We start from the raw sequence: 13117 nt of genomic DNA, 5'->3' as shown, positions 1-13117 counted from the left end.
TCAGGCATTATTCTCAAAACAACCTGTGGCTTGTTAACTAGCCAGACGAATGTTAGAAATGGATTCTCTTTTGTGAAGTTAAAGGTATTCAAGATATGTGTGGACTGACCAAAATATTCTAGAGAGCCCTCCAGCTTGCCTGGGTGTGGCTGAAGAATCCAGCCAGGCTGGTAGCAAGTGTGTGGCAGGATGCTTTTCCAGCCTTCAATGCCAAATAAATGGCCTTATGTTAGTCTGGAGGATTTCTGGTAGCCCAAGGCCAACAATGAGGGTAAAAATAATAGAATACTGTTTCTGAAACACTGTCCTTTCTAATGAACCTTTTACCCAGAGGAGAGAGAGCTGGGACTTCATCAGGCCTACAGAGGAGACTGTGTGAAGTTGTTTGGGCTTATTTACTAATGTTTGTTTAGAAAAACTCTAAGTATGGCATCATTTGATGTTAGGTACTTTCACTAGAACTTGGTGGTGAGGCTGCAGGAGAGGGTAACCTTCGGATGTCTTAGATAGCCCGCAAAAGTATCTGAGAGTTGTGCATGACCAAATTGGCGTATTTTAGGTGGAGCACTTGCCTCTTGTTCTTTCTTACGTGTTTTCCTGCCAGTCTCTTTTGATCAGTCATTTTTTCTCTCCTCCTCATGTGTCGGCTACTCCTGCATCTGTGGGTGCAAAGCAGATTGTTAATGGACTCTCTCAGTGGAGTCACTGGAAGGAGACAGGCGTCTTTCTGGCTCTGTTGAAAGAGGCTGCAAAGACAGGGCATGGATAAACAGGCCCTTCAGTCAATGTTGAAATATCAGGGGGAAGAGACATTTTATGATAGTCATTGGCTATGTTTCCTTTTACTCCAACTTTGCAGCTTTCAAGATAAGAAAATAACAGACCAGACGTCACATTTATAACCACTTTGTGCGTCGTGTTCTAGGCTCAGGTATCATAAACCAGGCAATTTTAGTCGTGACCACTGGAGGTCATTAGAGATCTTGTGGTATATTTTGAAGCAGCTTAATTTAGGCCTGGCATTTTGTCACTGGAAATTGCATCCTTTGTCTGGTAACTGAATTCTTTTTTCTGAGACAAAAATATAAAACTAACCTGTTCAGTGAAAGCGGTTTTTTTTTCCTTTTTTTGGGTTTTTTTTGGATAGCAGTAGCATTTCTTCAGAGAGCAGACTGTATTTCACAGTTCCATGAAATTCCATGATCATAACCACATGTTTAGACCATTTCATCACCCCACAAAGAACCTCCCTACCCATTAACAGTAACTTCTCATCTCCATCCCTCTAGATCTGGGCAAACAAGAATCTACTTTCTGTCTCTATAAATTTGCCTATTCTGGACTTTTCGTATAAATGGAATTAGACAGTATGTGGTCTTTTGTGACTGGCTTCTTTCACATATTATAGTGTTCTCAAGGTTCATCTATTTTGTAGTACGTATCAGTACTTCTTTCCTTTTTATTGCCAAATATTATCCCATTGTATGCATATGCCATATTTTATTTATCCACTCATCAGTTGATGGACATATGGACTGTTTCCCATCTTTATTTACAATAATTATTATAAATAATGCTGCTATGAACATCTGTGTCCAAGTTTTTGCATAGGGATGTTTTTATTTCTCTTAGCTATACATATAGGAATGGAATTGCTAGGTCCAATGGTAGTACAATCACTTTTTAATTATTAAGCATTTCTTTTGAATCATTTATTCCTGCAGTCTTGCCTACCCAATAACGGTAAATAAGCTTGTTAATAAATGAAATACATTAGCATAATTTGAATGCTTGAAATCTTTATATGTAAGCTAGGCTATATTTGTGCAATACCTTTCTTTCAAGGTAGAGAGACCATTGTTTTAGATGTTTTGTTTTATAATTTCCAAATAATTTTTGTTTTAATTCAGTTATAAACAGGGTATTGCAATATTGGTGGGAACTGTTATCACAACTGTCTTTAAAAAAATTCTTCATCTCTATGAGATATATTCAAATATCTTAGAGTTTTCTTTCCTGTCCTAATAAATATTCCCTATTGTTAAGTTTTAAGATGATTTCCTAAGTGGAATTTTATTATATTTAATACATTTATTTAAAGGTTCAGCTTCTTAAACCATCCTTCTGGCAAATTCTCCTTGCCACAACTAAAATGTCCCTTCTCCTGGGAAGCCTTCTCTGCTTGTCTTTCATGCCCAGCAACTTTATATCTCAATTGTGGCTTTTCCTCAGTACGGTATGGCCCCGTGTCATCCACATGACTAATGGTTTCCAGTGATGTCTTTCCCCTACCACTTGACTAGGTTGACCTTTCCTGTGACTCCTTAAAGGAAACTGGGTTGCTTGTGTCTGTTACACTTGGAGAAACCTATGAGGAGTCTGAATCAGTCTCCTTGCCACACTGGTTTAACCGGTTTTGAATTGCCTCTGCTTAGTGCATGGTAATTCCTTAAACAAAAGCCTTTGGTTCCAGAGCTGGAGCTGCTCAAACTTGCAGCTTTCCTCGGTGGGTGGGGCAGTATCCATGCAACTGCATTCCCTAGAGGGGGGATGCATTGATCCAGGTGTGTATGTGTGTGTTTGTGTGTGTGTGTGTGAGATAACAAACAGCCCATGAAGGATTCGCTCTCGTCACTTTTCTCCATCAGAGCAGACTTGAAATGGGGTTGGAGGGCAGAAAAATGTATCTACCAAGGTGTATTAAGAGAGAACAGCCCCGACTCCCACTTCCATTCTTCCTATGCAGCCTGCGAGGGCTCACTTGAGGACGTCTGTCTCAGCTGTGATCTGTGAGGCAATCTGGTGCGCAGTTTTTCAGAGACAACATACTCCTAGGTTAATTTTAAATATAGAACAGCCACATCACTCTCAGTTACTGAATGTCCATTTAAAGGGAGAATATTTCTGTGTGGAGATGGTGAAGATGTTAAAGAAAAAAAACATGGAATGAAACTTGATGAAGACAGTAAAGCAGACATTATTGAGAACCATGGAGATAGTAGATAGCTATAGGGACTGCTGCATGGCGTCGGGAGAGAGATTGGGCTCAACTTCAGATGCAGCATGGACAAGTGGGAACAGATAGCCAAGGAGCAGGCTGGGGCTCAGTGGATGGAAAATTACTCAAGGAAACATCAGGGGTAAGCAGGGATCTGAATACACTGACCCAACAGGACTCTTGCTGAAGACAGGCCAGGGTGCTCAGACAACACCTGGGGGAGGGTGGAGGATGAGGAACCTGATAAGATATCCAGGGTGGGGGTTCTTCCTAAACTGACTTAACAGGGCTCTTTACTAAAACAGAATTTTATAAGGAAGTGCACAGGTGGGTCAAAGGGAAGTTTCAGAAGCTTGACTAAAGTTTGGTCAAGCAGAGAATCTTTGTCAGAGAGGACAGGGGAGTACTCAAAGTGTAAGTGTACACTTGTATCTAAAACGACTGTTTTCTAAATATCCAAGGCAAGTCTGGAAATTCAAGTCATCTTGACTTCCTTCCCCTTCGCCCAGTATTCTGCATATGTTCCTGCCCTCCTACACACGTGGGCTGGTTAAGGACAACCGCATGAAATATTAGCATTTGCAATTGGGATGGTTTTTAGAGGTGAATGATGCTTAAAAAAAAAAAAGGCGGCCGGGCGCAGTGGCTCAAGCCTGTAATCCCAGCACTTTGGGAGGCCGAGACGGGCGGATCACGAGGTCAGGAGATGGAGACCATCCTGGCTAACACGGTGAAACCCCGTCTCTACTAAAAACTACAAAAAACTAGCCGGGCGAGGTGGTGGGCGCCTGTGGTCCCAGCTACTCGGGAGGCTGAGGCAGGAGAATGGCGTGAACCCGGGAGGCGGAGCTTGCAGTGAGCTGAGATCCGGCCACTGCACTCCAGCCCGGGCGACAGAGCGAGACTCCGTCTCAAAAAAAAAAAAAAAAAAAGAAAAGAAAAGAAAAGAAAAAGAAAATCATTGAGTTTTAAAAGGAAAAAGCAAAAAGCAAAGCTCTTTGATTGGATGGATGGAGGGAAGGTTATTGGCCTATATTAGACAACATCTACTGGCTTGAAGTTCTCACTCCCATTTTGTGAGTGTGTGGAGCTGCTCTCTCTCCCTTTCTCATGTTGAGCTTCTCTGTCTACCGCTTGACACCACCTGACACTATGTGACATGCAGGACTTGTTTCTTTGCTGTCTGCCTACCCCACTAGAATGAGGGCTCCATGACAGCAAAGACTTTGGTGATTCTTTTCATCTCTAGCACTTAGAGCCATACCAGTCATATAGCAGCCACTCAATAAATGCTTGTTGAATGAATTCAGATATCTAAAGCACTCCTAATTCCAAAAATGACAAAAAGCTAATCAGAAAAAAATTTTCATTTGGTAGCTCTCTAGGAGGAAGGAGTTTTTCAAAATATTCCAAGTTTTAATTTAAAAAAAAATTAGCTGGGCGTGGTGGCGGGCACCTCTAATCCCAGCTACTCGGGAGGCTGAGGCAGGAGAATTGCTTGAATCTGGGAGGTGGAGGTTGCAGTGACCTGAGATCTCACCATTGCACTCCAGCCTGGGCTACAGAGCAAGACTTCATGAAAACAAAAAAAATCCAAGCATTAGAATATAGGACATTACTAATACTTTGCATCATTCAAGTTTTCATTATTTAAGTCAAGGTGGCTGGAGAAATCTTTCCCCTTGTCTTTCTTCAATTCCTGCTTACAGGGTTAGACACTGTTGATTACTGGCCCAGCCAAGTCATTCCACATTCCTCTCCTTCTTCCTGACAGAAACTCTGATTTTTCCCCCCAGGCATTCTATGTTTCAGGAGTGGCTGGTAAGTAACCCCACCCTACCAAGGGTGGGTCAGGGTTGGACTAAATTTATCATGATCACTGCCTCCCCTGGTTGGTGTCTGCTTTAGGAAAGGGCATGTAGATATTAATTCTGCCCAAGGAGCCGGGCGCGGTGGCTCAAGCCTGTAATCCCAGCACTTTGGGAGGCCGAGGCGGGCGGATCACGAGGTCAGGAGATCGAGACCATCCTGGCTAACATGGTGAAACCCCGTCTCTACTAAAAATACAAAAAACTAGCCGGGCGTGGTGGCGGGCGCCTGTAGTCCCAGCTACTCGGAGGCTGAGGCAGGAGAATGGCCTGAACCTGGGAGGCGGAGCTTGCAGTGAGCCGAGATCGCGCCACTGCACTCCAGCCTGGGTGACACAGCGCGAGACTCCGTCTCAAAAAAAAAAAAAATTCTGCCCAAGGAGACGTAAGGGTGGACAGTCTTCTTGCTGAAAGAAACTTAAACAAGATTTGAGGATGAACATCTTCTCTTCCGTCCTGCTAGCTGTGGTCACTGTTGTGTGAAGACCAATGCTCACCGCAGTTAGTTATTTGAGAACTATTTTTGGGACAAGCCTAAGGACCAAAGAAAATGGTTGAAGATGGCAAAGTGAAAATATAAGAAATCCTTGATGACATCATTGATTCCTTGAATTTGCTAAATCTGAAGCTGCCATTGTTTACAGTGAAAGGAAGAAAAATAGGTTGAGAATGGTCCATAACAGTTCATTTATCTAGTAGTCACTTCTCTGGTCATCTCAACTCTCTAAATTTTATCTGAGAACCATGAAGGGAAAAACAAAAACCTTTTAGCAGTGAAATAGATTCCTTTTACACACAGGAGAAAGGCCTTCAGACTCTCATGCATAGTCTAAGTATTTAATTAATTTGGGACTTCAATAAAGTGATTCAGAAATGAGTTATACATACTTCTAAGACCACGATACATACGTTCAGTGCTTTGAATTTGACGTCGACATTAGCATTAGGATCTGCTATGATGCTTCCTTCTACCAATGGGAAGTTCATAGCTGTTGAGAAGGGATGGTCCCTCAGAATCACTTGGAGTTTGTAAAACAGATAATGAGCCTCACCCCTAGAGATTCTGGCTCAACACAATGGAATGGGGTGGAGGAAGCTGTTTTTACAAAGTTCCTCAGGTGATCTGGTGTAGCCAAGGGTCAGACACAGGGGTGGGTGACCTGAAAGCCCCAAGGCTTCTTCCATCTCTTGATTCTACTCCTCCTTGGAGTCAGGAACACAGATCACATGAACTGTCTCGACCCTTCTAGTCTCAGTGCAATGAAACAAAATGATTTGTTCCAGTTCTGTGGGTGCCTTTTTCATTTTGCACTTGTGATGCTACTTACTGGCTTTAGAGTGTGTTTCACTGTAGGCAGCCCAAAACTTGACGTGAATAATGAAGGACATATTTTATTCTCACATCATTGAAAACTCCAGATATGAGTCTTCCTGCAGCTGAAGCTTCTTGCAGTGCTTCCATAGTGAAGCCAATGGCTTGTTTCTTCCTGTGCCTGTTCTGCCTCTGTAGCCATGGCTTTCTCCTTCCATTCCCTCAGATGTGTCCAGAAGAAAAAAACCATTTGTTTGGGCTTTACTCTGATCAGACTTGTTTAGGCCCATGCCCATTTCTGGCCACTTGCTGTGGCCAGGGGATTGGCCTATACCTTGATCATATGCTTTTCAGAGCTGTGGTGTCAGCTTCTTTAGAATTATGTGCACTGCCGAATAGAAATTGGGGTTATTTCACCAACAGAAGGGTAAGTAAATGAAGCATGACAAAAGCTAGTTTCTTCATTTAGCATTGAACAAATATTGACTGAGTACCTACCATGGAGCAAGCACAGTTCTGAGTGCATGGGACTCAACAGTGAGCAGAGTGGAAAAGGGCCTGCCCACTAGTAGAATAAAACTAAGATAGAAAAAGGGTGAACCCTGGAAGCAGCCAGACATCAAAGCTTCTAGCCCTTTGATGGGGAGGCCGAAAAGGCTCCACTGCTGGTTTTGAAGATGGATGAAAAGGCCATGAGACAAGGAAGGCAGGCAGCTGCCAGGAGCAGGAAAAGGCACTCGGACTGACTGTAGCCCAGAGAAAGTGACTTGAGACATCTGACCTCCAGAACGCTAAGATCAGTCTGTTGCTTTAAGCCACTACATTTGTGGTAGCTTTGTTTACAAATTTGTTAGAGCAGCAACAGGAAACTATTATAAGCAGTGATTTTCTTTTTCTATTTTTCGACGTTTATTCTTTTTTCAATTCTTATTTTAATTTATACACATTTATTTAGCCCCAGCCATGCTGCAAGCACTCTGCCAGTTGCCAGGGACAGAGCAGTGAACAAGACAGTAGTGGAGACAGACATCACATGGTGAAGGAGGCCAGGTGCAATGGCTCACACCTGTTATCTTAGCACTTAGGGACGGAGGCCAGTGGATCACTTGAGCTTAGGAGTTCGAGACCAGCCTGGGCAACATGGTGAAAACCTGTCTCTACTAAAAAATACAAAAATTAGCTGGGTGCTATGGTGTGTGCCTGTAGTCCCAGCTACTTAGAAGGCTGATGCAGGGGAATTGCTTGAGCCTGGGAGGTGGAGGTTGCAGTGAACTGAGAATATACCATTACACTCCAGCCTGGGCAACAGAGTCAGAGACCCTGTCTTAAAAATAAATAAATAAATAAATAAATGGTGAAGTCTGAAAAAGGACTGGGTCAGCAAGAATAAAAACATAAAACAGCGCTTAGATTACATGGTAATGCACATCAAGTGTAAAGGACACAGGTTTCAGCAAAGGTTGTGAGATGGCATTAAGCAGGAGTGCTCAATGAGTGTCAGTCAGCCTCCTAAAGGGACGTGTTTGGGCAGCAGGAATGGTTGTTGAGGAGATGGGGAGATCCTGGCTGTACTCCAGACATGTCACTCTAAAACTCCACTATCATCACCTGATCTGGTTGCCTGCGTTGTTGCCAAAATAGTTTTCACCAGCCACAGGACTCTAACCCACTCTACTGGTTTCAGTATTTCTGACTCCACCCCCCAGAACCACATCACCTCATTGGCCCTAAATTATTATGAACACATAGGAAGTCAAACTGCAATTACGTAACAACAATATATCTGTGTGCATGCATTATGTGACATTTCCCATGATCCAAGACCAGCCTGGCCAGCCTGACATAACAAAGAAGTAGCTATGACTGTGAGAAGTGACAAAGGAAAAGTAATGGGACCTCACCTAAGCCAGAGGGTCAGGGAAAGCTGCCCTGAGGACGGGATATTTACACTGGAGTCTGAAGGACGAGTAGGAGTCAGTCAAGCAAAGACTTAGAGAGTGACTGTTCTATCTAGAGGGGACAGGATGTGTGAGAGCCTTGGTTCTTCTTTGCCAGTTCAACACCAATACCAGGCTTTTGTAGAAGCATTAGAAAATACAGATAGTGCCGGGCACAGTGGCTCACGCCTGTAACCCCAACACTTTGGGAGGCTGAGGCAGGTGGATCACTTGAGGTCAGGAGTTCGAGACCAGGGTGGCCAACATGGTGAAACCCTGTTTCTACTAAAAATACAAAAATATTAGCCAGGTGGGGGACACTTGTCATCCTAGCTGCTAGGGAGGCTGAGGCAGGAGAATCACTTGAACCCATAAGGCAGAGGTCACAGTGAGCTGAGATCATGCCACTGCACTCTAGCCTGGGCAACAGAGCAGGACTCCATCTAAACAAAAAAAAGAAAAAAGAAAAAAAGAAAAGAAAAGAAAATATAGATAAGTAAAAAGAGGGAAATAGCCATCACCAATAATCCAATGATCCACCACCATATACAGCCTTCTTTTTACACTCCTGTGCATTCATATGACTATATATGGATCCGATTAGACCAATTATCCAGAATTTTTTTTTTCAAAGAAACTTCAATCACTCTCCTTGTTGCTTTAGCCATATCCAGTTTTGCTCTCCCGTCCTCTGAAGACTTCAGCACATGGTTCTTCATTTCGTTTATATCCCAAACTCAGTCATTAGTCTGTGTGACACTGGCATTCATGAGGAAAACCCACTTTACACTCTGGACACCAAGTTGGTCTTATCACCCAAAATGAATTTTTCTCCCCCTGCCTTAATCAACGACTCCCACAATAAATGCATTACAGTTAACCCAAAGTCACTGATGGAAGCATTCCCTCTTCTCCCAGTTTGCCTGTTCAGCTATCCCCATCTTGATCGCTGTTCTACTCACTGACCTTCCAGTCCACGGGCTCCTCTGCTCTCTGTCAATCAGCCCTTTCCTTGGTACTTAACTTGCCTGATCACCCCATTTAGGGGCCATGGTCTGCCATGTTAGTAATTCACATTCCAATTCTCTCAGCTCCCTTACTCAAGATTTTTATCACATTCATCTTCCAAAATCCTAGTCTGAATACCTGAACTTTTAAATTTCTCCCCTACATACATACCAGCCACTAAGCATTACTAGAGAAAACCAACAGCAAGGTAGATTGTTTGCTAGAAATTATTTTTTCTTTATTTTGGGAAAATTCAAGTTTAATTAAAACTATAATGATATAGGCCAGGCACGATGGCTCATACCTGAAATCCCAGCGCTTTGGGAGGCCGAGGCAGGAGGATCACTTGAGGTCAAGAGTTTAAGACCAGCCTGGCCAACATGGTGAAACCCTGACTCTACTAAAAATACAAAACACAGCTGGGTGTGGTGGCAGTTGTCTGTAATTTGGGAGGCTGAGGCAGGAGAACCTCTTGAACCTGGGAGGCAGAGGTTGCAGTGAGCTGAGATCACATCATTGCACTCCAGCTCAGGCAACAGACACTCCATCTCAAAAAAAAAGAAAACCGAACTATACTGATCAAGTTTGGGTATTAGTTCCCACCCAAATCTCATAATGAATTGTAATCCCCAATACTGAAGGTGAGATCTGGAGGGAGGTGTTTGGGTCATGGGGGCAGATCCCTCATGGTTTGGTGCTGTCTTCATGATAGTGAGCGTCTGAGAGATCTGGTCATTTAAAAGTGTATGGCACCCTCCCCCAACTCCCCCACTGTCTGATTCTCTTGCTCCTGCTTTCTTCATGTGACGTGCCTGCTTTCCCTTCACCTTCCACCGTGATTGGAAGCTTCCTGAGGCCTCCTAAGAAACCAAGCAGATGCCAGCACCATGCTTCCTGTAAAGCCTGCAGAACCATGAGCCAATTAAAGCTCTCCTCTTTATAAACTACCCAGTTCCAGCCAGGTGCAGTGGCTCACACCTGTAATCCCAGCACTTTGGGAGCCTGAGGTGGGCGGATCACGAGGTCAGGAGTTCAAGACCAGCCTGGCCACCATGGTTAAACCCCGTCTCTACTAAAGAAACAAAAAATCAGCCAGGTGTGGTGGCGCATGCCTGAAATCCCAGCTACTGTGGAGGCTGAGGCAGGAGAATCCTTGAATCTGGGAGGCGGAGGTTGTAGTGAGCTGAGATCACACCATTGTACTCTAGCCTGGGCAACAGGGTGAGACTCTGTCTCAAACCAAACAGAAAAAAAAAAATACCCAGTCTGGGGTATTTCTTTATAGCAACACAAGAAGGGCCTAACACATATACAAACAATATAAGGGACCCCGGTATAGTCAGCACCCATTTTTAATAATTATCAGCTCATGGTTCATATTATTTCATCTATTTTCTCGAAGTTGTAACCACCCTATATACCCTGGGTTATTATTATTTGTTTTGTTGTTTTTTAGATGGAGTCTCGCTCTGTCCCCCAGGCTGAAGTGCAGCAGCACAATCTCAGCTCACCACAACCTCCGCATCCCAGGTTCAAGAGGTCCTCCTGCCTCTGAGCCTCCTAAGTAGTTGGGATTACAGGCGCGTACCACCACACCCAGCTAATTTTTATGTTTTTAGTGGAGACGGGGTTTCACCATGTTGGCCAGACTGGTTTCAAACTCCTGACCAGTGATCCACCCTCATCGGCCTCCCAAAGTGCTAGGATTACAGGCATAAGCCACCACGCCCAGCCCCCTGGTTTATTTTAAAGCAAACTGTAGACATCATGTCATTTCATACTTTAATATTCCAGTACATAACTTTTTTATAAAGGACTATTTTTTAAAATCTAATCACAATTGCATTATCGGCCTGAAAAAATAATTTCTTAGTATAATCAAATGTCTAGTCAGTAATCAATTTTCCTCAATGATCTCATAACTTACTTTAAAAATAATTGTTTTAACTCAGGACCCAGTAAGGTTCACAAATTGCAACTGATTAATATGACTTCTAGATTTCTTTTAATGTATAGGTTTTCTCCCCTCACTCTTTTTCTTTTCTTCCTTGTCCTGTAGAGTTTCCCACAGTCTGTATTTTGCTGATTGTAACCTTCTGCCTCCCCTTTTCCTGAAAACTGGTAGTTTGAGGCCTGATGAAAGTCACATTTGATTTTTTGATAAGAATACTTTAAAGGTGGTGTTTTGTTCTTCCTTCAGAAGCTGGCGAGTTCCAGTGGTTTTTCTGTGTGCTGTTAGATGCCATTGACAATCTTGGCATGGGTCCACTGTTTCATTAGGGGTTGCAAAATGTCGACATACTACCTCGTCACTCCTTTTCTGTTTACTAGTTAGCATACTTCTATAAAGAGAAACTTTCCCTCTTTAATGAGGTGCTTTCCCCTGAGGTAGAGTTCATACAGGAAAGACACATGTTGATTTTATTTACCAATTTTCTAACCAATAGCTTGGTTTTATGTCATCCTCCAAAATTGATCACTGAGTTCTTCGTAGTATTATAAACTCATGAACTTAAGTATCTTATGTTTTAATCCATTTCGGTTATTTTCTTATTGGTATTGAAATTGTGTTGTTCCTGGCCAGGGGAGCCTCCTCAAGATAACTCTTGAGTTCTTTTGACATGTTAATTTCTCTTCTTCTTTGTTTGTTTTGAGACAGGGTTTCACTCTGTCACTCAGGCTAGGGTGCTGGCTAAGTTTTTTTTTTTTTTTTTTTTTTTTTTTGAGACGGAGTCTTGCTCTGTCACCCAGGCTGGAGTGCTGTGGCCGGATCTCAGCTCACTGCAAGCTCCGCCTCCCGGGTTCCCGCCATTCTCCTGCCTCAGCCTCCGGAGTAGCTGGGACTACAGGCGCCCGCCACCTCGCCCGGCTAGTTTTTTTGTATTTTTTAGTAGAGACGGGGTTTCACCGTGTTCGCCAGGATGGTCTCGATCTCCTGACCTCGTGATCCGCCCGTCTCGGCCTCCCAAAGTGCTGGGATTACAGGCTTGAGCCACCGCGCCCGGCCCGGTGCTGGCTAAGTTTAAAAAATTTTTTTTTTTGTAGAGATGGGAGTCTCACTATGTTGCCCAGGCTGGTCTTGAACTCCTGCCCTCAAATTATCCTCCCACCTTGGCCTACCAAAGTGCTAGGATTACAGGGCATGAGCCACCACACCTGTTTGTTTCTAATAGTTTCTTTTCTTTCTGGTGTGATAAAATCTTCTGGGCTCGTCTTGTCCTTTTTCTGCCTCAGACTTGGGATCACCATTTCTCCAAGGAGCCCTGTTTCCTTTTGGTGGGGAATAATATTTGGTATTAGGTATTGCCCTAATAGGGCACTCTTGTAAGTATCTTATAAGGTTGTTCAAGTTTCTAGGAATTTTTAGTACACAGAACTAGAAAATAACTTTAAAAAAAAGTTACAATGCATCAAGAGTTCAGATCCATACTCTCAATTCAAATTCAAGTCAACAGGATTTGTATTGAACCTTTCTGTGTTGCATCCATATCTCCTTTCTTTCACATAGGAAATCTTGGTTCCCAATGACATTAACGTAATTACTCATTTTGTTTGTTCCATAATACATGCACAACATTCCCAAAACAACAAAACCATCAGTACCACTCCCTATGTCATTACTGAAATCAGTTAAAAATAATTTTTGCAGTTCTTATTGTCCTTAAGGTATGCCACATTTAGGGACATAGAGTCAAATTTCTGTGTTTTAAAATGGAATAATCCCAATCTGTATGGTTATTCAACTAACTCAATACACAATTAGGTTGGTTTCATTTTGCTTTTGAATTTTAGGGATTGCTTTTATCAAATCCAATTTTGTTTGATAATTTAATATTAAAAGACATGTGGTTACAGAAGTCACATCTAGAAAACAAGGTGTATTCAGAAAAGTCTAGCTTCTACCACTGTGTTCTGTTCCTTCCTTCCAAATCACTCTATGACAGGGGTGGACAAGCTTTTTCTAAAGGGCCAGATCGCAACCATCTTAGGCTTT

The 13117-nt window shown here is 43.0% G+C and overlaps 1 protein-coding gene across 3 annotated transcripts in view; it reads left to right on the top strand.

The window, feature by feature from the left end:
* ECT2L (epithelial cell transforming 2 like) overlaps positions 1 to 13117 on the top strand; it is a 113204-nt gene that overhangs the window by 21503 nt on the left and 78584 nt on the right. The gene's annotated exons all lie outside the window — the stretch shown is intronic.

The sequence above is a fragment of the Papio anubis genome, chromosome 6, assembly GCF_008728515.1.
Source record: "Papio anubis isolate 15944 chromosome 6, Panubis1.0, whole genome shotgun sequence".
NCBI classification, from domain to species: Eukaryota; Metazoa; Chordata; class Mammalia; order Primates; family Cercopithecidae; genus Papio; species Papio anubis.
This window is presented reverse-complemented; position numbering and strand designations above follow the sequence as displayed.